Genomic DNA, 6,881 nt, shown 5'->3' on the forward strand with positions numbered 1-6,881 from the left:
TTACGTCAAGACGCCGCTGATGTCATACTCGCTACGTGTTAATGGAGGCGTGGTTTTTAAGGCGGTCGTAGAAATTTCAAGAAAACTCTAGAATGACCCAGATTGTTCAAGTAAAAATATGGAAATTGTGTTTAGTAAATCTGAAATAGAATCTACTATTAATGACAGTTTTCGTTCATAAGAAAAGTAAAATCTGACTGGAAGCGGTTTTTTTTTTTGAGGAGGTGACTAAAGCTTGTCACTTGTTTCAAATACTGCTGAAGAAAGTGGAAAAGAAAGTCTATAAAAACAGCTATCACAACGAACAACATTCAGAGGTTAAATAAACCTTTACAATTCGGTGGGCACTGGTGAGTGTGACATGGACGTAAAGAGAAACATTTAAACAAGAATTAAGGAAATATAATGTTGACATATTAAAGATGAGTGTTGGCTAGACACGAACAAATGAGTAAAATATTCATTATTTTTTAAAAGTAAACAGCATAACATGAATGAATAGATAGTTAGATCAGACATACTCGGTTAACACTTCAGCACAGTAGATTCAAGAAGAAAATTCAGATGGTAAGTTGAAACAATTTTAAAATAAGAGCAACTGCAGTTGACAGTGCTAAAATTGTGTGTTTCCTTTTTAAAATTTTGGGGTTAATATTTAGTTAAACATAAAATGAGTTGAACATTACTGGATAGACGGTAACATGTCAGAGAATAAAATAACAGACAATAATTGCAAATATAACAGAAATAATAATCATAATAAAAAAAAATAGCAACAATTCAAGCATTCCTTGCTCCTTTTGACCTTTTTAATTCTTGCAGTCAAAAAAAAAAAAATCACATTATCTTAAATTAATATGTATCCCTTCATATTCATTACGCTCGCTTGCTAAAGCTGTTACCAACATAGATAGTATTTAAAACTTCACTGAAACAACATAAGTCTTCTCCATGAAAGGATTTAATAGTCATTAATTTGGACAGTTGACATTACATTCCCAAGCTCTGTTAATTAACGCATTTATGGTTTAATTGGATTTGTGTGGCACAAATTTTCTTAAAATCTTAACTTTTAATGAGCTTAGCAGCCCTGAAACAAAAATACATTATTTGCATCTACTCTTTTAAATGCAGAGTAGGCTACCCTAATTTTTGATTGATACAATCAAGATCAATCCACTTGATATGATTTTGGTCTCCAGCTGTGACCTTTCTGTCATTTATGTAAATGCACTCAGCAAGGTACTTGTACCCTAATTAATTTGGTCTTCACTTCAAAAGCCTGTATTCAGTCTCACAAAACTGGAATAAAACGATAGGTGTGTTTATTAGCATAGGAAAATGAGACATTTTTAATAAAATGATATGAAAGTTGTGTTGATAGAAAATAATAATACACAACATCATGATAATGTTAGCGCTGGTCCACAGTTCTGCATTATGACTAATGCATACTGTGCTGCATTAGGCTACCCTAAATACACTCATTAAGGAAATTTGTTTTACATTCAGACAACTCAAAACAGAGGAACTGGGTATTTTATTTGGTATGATTAGAAATGAAGGCTTTTCTGCCCAAAGTGGAAGAAGACATTAAATGAAACATAACACCCGGAATGCATCAAGTGACTTCTATCATATACTATTAACTAATGTATGATTTGCCTTTTTTTGTTTAATGCAATAAGCATAGTTTGGAATAAAAATATTTTAAAAAAAGAAAATTAGCACAGTGAATTATGTTTCCTTTTGTTCTCTGTCCCTAACACCTTGACAGATAAAAACGCCATTGTAGTACAATACCATAAATGCTTATATATTTTGTTTTTGTGGAGTGACTGCAGTACATGGACTTGCATGGTGGAGTAGTGGATAGGACTGCAGAAAAAAAAAAGAATCCAGGTTTGACTAAACGCCTGCAATCTTTCTGAATAGCATTCATCCTCTCCATGTGCACACATAGCTTTTCTTCAGATGTCCCTCTGTGAAACACTGCACAGCCAGTAGACAAATGATAGCTGCAGCTCAACAGTTACAAGTTTTAGTTTTCAGTGGTTCCTAACTATTCTCAGATTACATCTATACATAATATCATAAGTAATGCATATAATTCCATGGTCAATGAAGTTCTTAAATTACTACTGACTGGTTCTCTGACAAAGTGATTGTTAATGACCCCTCAGCAGCTAAAGAAATATTTATCTGCTTTCTATGTGTTAAATAATTGAATGCCCAATGAGTATTTGAAAGTACAAAAGTTCACGAAAATGTGCATAATTCACTTTTATTAAAAAGTGTGATAGAGCCATATAATTTCAATCTTACACTCTGGCATTAATAATTTAAACTCAGGTCCAATAATCCAATAAAATGTACTAAGAATGTGCTTTAGATGTTGTTAAATTCAGGATTGGGCTGTTACCCCAGACATGAGCACACTTTGGGTTAAAACTGACTTCAGTATTGTTTTTTTATGGGACACAGGTTAGCCCTTAAGAAAATGTTGGCTTTAAACGACTTATCAAACAACATTTTGGTTGTGTGCCAGGCTTGAGCGCGTATTTCCAAGATTTACCAGTTGGTGGCAGCACTTCATGAAAAGTACAGCTCAGAGAAGGAAAGAAAAAAAACACGACGAACGAGGAAATGACCATAATTGTGACCACTAGAAATATTACATGTGTATATAGTCATGACAGCTTGGGATTTAAAGTTTTCCCTTTTTTTTTATTTCCAACTTAAAGCTGGGGACGAGCAGAAAACTCTTCACAAACTCACCAACTCGTCATATGTAATTGGAGTGCCCATTTATCTATAATTTCCTTTAAACATTTACAAAATGGTGCCTTGCAAAAAGTGACAGTGCCAGCTTTTGGCTTTTGACAGTTTACAAACAAAGGTTCAATCTGTATTTTGTGATTTTAAATGACAGACTATATGCAATATGAAGTGAGAGGACCTAAAAGGTCCCCCTCTCAACTCTTTTGCAGCTCCAAACCAATCTCTTTTAGGTATTCTCCCTGTAATTAGCTGACCAGCTTCCATGTCTCTGAGCAACAGAGCAAAAGCATCCTGACAGCGTGATGTTACCAGCCGCTCTCAGGTTTCCTAATGAGGATACAGGGTTCAGAGTGATGCAATGAATTAGATGTTGTTCTTGACTCTTTTGTGACTTCTTGGATGAGTCGTTTCACTGCTGGAGTAATTTGAGAACCTGGGAAGGTTCACCACTGTTTTATGTTTTCTTTATGTGTAAAATGGCTCACATTCCCAAAGCACTAATAATCAATCTGCTACTCTTTCAAGATTAACGGCTGTCACTTTGTTTCTCATCTGTTCTATAATTTGTCTTGCTTGGCTCATGATGTGCTGCTTTCCTATTGTTGGACAAGTTGTGTTTAAGCAATTTATTGAGTCTGCAGGTCTGGCAGTAAGTAGTGTTAGTAAAATTAAAGTAAGCTTTGCACATACATTGCAGTGAATGTAAGTTTACACTGGGGGCAAAGAAATTCTTGCACAAGCCCAGGTTGGTTTGGGTAGCCGTTCTACCTTAATAAATGACGTGAGCATTTGAAAAACACTCTGTATTTATTCAAGTTATGTGCTTTTCAAAATGTACTTGATCTGAAACATAATGTGCTAATAAAAAGTAAAACCAAAAAAGAGCTGTAAGGAAACAAAAATATTTGTAGGTATGTGTCCAGTTTTCATACACTTTCCCAGCAAAAGGCCATGCATCACATTGTCACCACTGATAGTCAGTCCTGGTGTTATGTGCTCTCTATATGGTGCAGCAGAATGACTCCTCAGACCAGGCTGCCCTCTTCCCTCGCTCCATTCTCAATTTTTGATACTTATGTGCCTACCGTCGAAGGCTATTTCCATTAGGAAGGGGTCAGCATGGGCACCCTGACTGATCTGCCATGTCAGATCTTCAGTTCTGCAAGCACACACACACACATACACGCACGCACACTCACACACACAAACAACTGCAATGTGTAATCCGATATCTTTCAACCAGAACCAAAACAGTCTTCTTATGCGACTTGAGCTGAGGTAGCTCAGCCACTAGAGGGCAGAATAGATCTTCCTGGCTTAACACTGGTTATGATGCTATGACAACTCAACACACTCTCATGGCAGGGTCAACGATACAAAGGCTTAGGTGTCAGATAGAGGTGTTTAAAGAGATGTTCTAACAAAGATGAACCTAGGAGTGCTAGAACAGTTGTGTTTTTGTGCAATTTCCGTTATTGAATGACGTCGTCAACAAGAAAATCCAAACATCTTTCCTGTATTTAGTTTTTTTTATATTTCTTTCAGATTGTAAAAATCCATGCACACATCATTAAAGTCTGTTTCGTATCAAATAATTAACTCATTTTTCTTTCAAAGTAAATTTCAAAGATTTACTTTGAAAGAGTAATGTCTTGTGCACTTAGAACTGCCTATGAAATACTCTGTTTAAATCGAAGAAGTTGTGACATTGTCAGCAATCCTCTTCCAAGTAGCATGCAGCGGGAAACACTAAACACAGAAGCACAGCAACTTTTAAAAACAACATCTTTGGAAGGTGGCTCCAAGTTTCCTTTGTGTTTAGTCTTCAATTAACAGTGAGCAGTCGGTGGAAAGTCAGGAGAGTGCAATTATCTCCAAATGCACCCCCTTCAGTACAAGTGCGATCTTAGAAGTTTGGAGGTTTGGTCGCTGTAGAAAAAGCCTTGGTTGAAACCATCCAATCATGTTTTAGCGCAAGTTGCTGTACGCACGTGCAGAGATTAATGCGCACATGATCCATAACACAGAGCGACATGGACTACTTGTTTAAATGCACCTATTCAGATTTTCACCAATCCATATCCATTTGGGATTATATCCAGGGTGGCTTAAAATTGGGTGAGGCAACACACTCCTCCCTCCACCCTCCCCCATATTCCTGTAGAGTTGAATTATTAGATTGAAGTTGAATAATAAGCACTGAGTCAAACAGCACACCCTTCATCTGCGGAGCTGTAATTAACGGGGGCAAAACGCAGGCGGTGGCGAAGGGAGGAAAAAAAAAATGCAAATTATTCCACACAAAGGCTTCTCACAAATTGGCGTCACCATTTCTCAAATTATATCATTACTATATTTTGAAAATGTTAATCTGTTGAGCGGATTTCCCGGGGGAGTTGAGTAAATTAGTTCTATTTCCGAGACTGCCTCTCTGCAAAGGCACGGCAGCGACAAGCACCTCTGATTTGCTGATTACAATTAGACTCCCCAGTTTGGGCTCCTTCAAGCATTGATAATTTTCGGCATATTAAGCACGTTTTAGCAAAGGTGATAAGTCAGTTTTAATTGAAATGAAATTATTATTCTAATGGAAGTTTGGTTATTATTATTAGGAGGCACTAGTCATTCTCAGCTTCATTTTTAATATATAAATGCCGGAGAGTGGAAGAAGAAGAAAAAAAAAAGATTTTGAAGGGCATTAGGGTGTCAGGATTGAATGAGGTAATTTGAAGGGAATTACTTTCTCTTCTATCAGAAATGAACTGAATTAAAAGTCCAAATCAATCGCTTTCACTTCTCCATTCTACTTTGACAGCGGCACAATTACAGATAATTAGATGGGAGGAAACTTTTAATTGTGGGATTAGAGGGAGAGAGAATTCGGAGGATCAGAGAGAAAATTTCAAGGCAGAGTTTCTTCCTTAAAATCGAATCAAAGGATTTGCGAGCTTATAAGATGGCACCCAGCTTTTCCTTTTTTTCCCCCTGCTGTTTAATTGGAACTGCATCTAGTTCATCCAAATCATCCAAAACAATTAATTTTTATTTAATTCTATAATTATCATCAAATCGAATAATGTGCAACCTAATTTAGATAGTTAAAAATTAACGTGCGTGAAGTTAATTGAGTAATTAAACTCCTAAACTGCTGCCTATTAATTTGCCTGCCTAATTAAAAATGAATGTGATTCTGTGCTGCTAAAGAAGGCATCATTATTGGATGGACTGGTTGATAAGTCCTGTGTCTTATTTTGGGAATGGGGGATTTGGGTGGATCATGTGAACACCTATGTTAAGTTGGCATGCTGAATTTCACTTTTCTGCTTTATCTGTTATGGATAAAGCAAGTGCGCAGCTGCAAAAGTCCTCGGGCTCCAAAGAGAGGATGTCAAGAACGCAAGATGGTGGCATTCACGACATGTGTTTAAGGATAAACACCAAAAAAGAGAGAACTTTTACAAACACGGCGCCTGTACCTGTTATTTGCAAAAACTGAGAGCAAAGTTTGAGAGTTATGGGAAGACTTTCTTGTCTTTCTTCACCCCTCTGCGCTGAGTGGTGGATTTAGCCCAAGCATCCAACTTAAGCGTTCCCTTCAGAGACCGTAGCTGAATTTAGTACGTCCATAAGTTATATCAAATAGAGGAGACATGAAGCGCGTGACGTCCAACTTCAGTCTTCAGTCACTTCTTTCAACGAGACTTTGAAACAAATTCTAATCGACTCAGAAGTTTTATGAACGCAAAGTGTGACGAGTGACGCAAAAGGTGAAGCGCAAAGGAGGAAATCAACCATGAAAAAGACCAATGCTTCAACTTTTACACGTGAGTTATTGCGTTAAACTGTAAAAGGATGAAGATCTCGCAGTGTCTGGATAGCTGTCAGTGTACACCGGCTTTCTCTCCTGTATCTAATCTCTTCGCAACTAAATCAATTAGCCCATATGCAATATATATTTTTTTCTATTGATGGAGATCAACAGCGTGTTGTCATCCTACCAACTCCAAAGGAGAAGACATTTTTCACATTTAAAAAAAAAAACAAAAAACATTTCCCCCTTTGAACAGTTGCCATGAACAGACACACACACACCCCCCCCC

Source organism: Poecilia reticulata, linkage group LG8 (assembly GCF_000633615.1).
Source record: "Poecilia reticulata strain Guanapo linkage group LG8, Guppy_female_1.0+MT, whole genome shotgun sequence".
NCBI classification, from domain to species: Eukaryota; Metazoa; Chordata; class Actinopteri; order Cyprinodontiformes; family Poeciliidae; genus Poecilia; species Poecilia reticulata.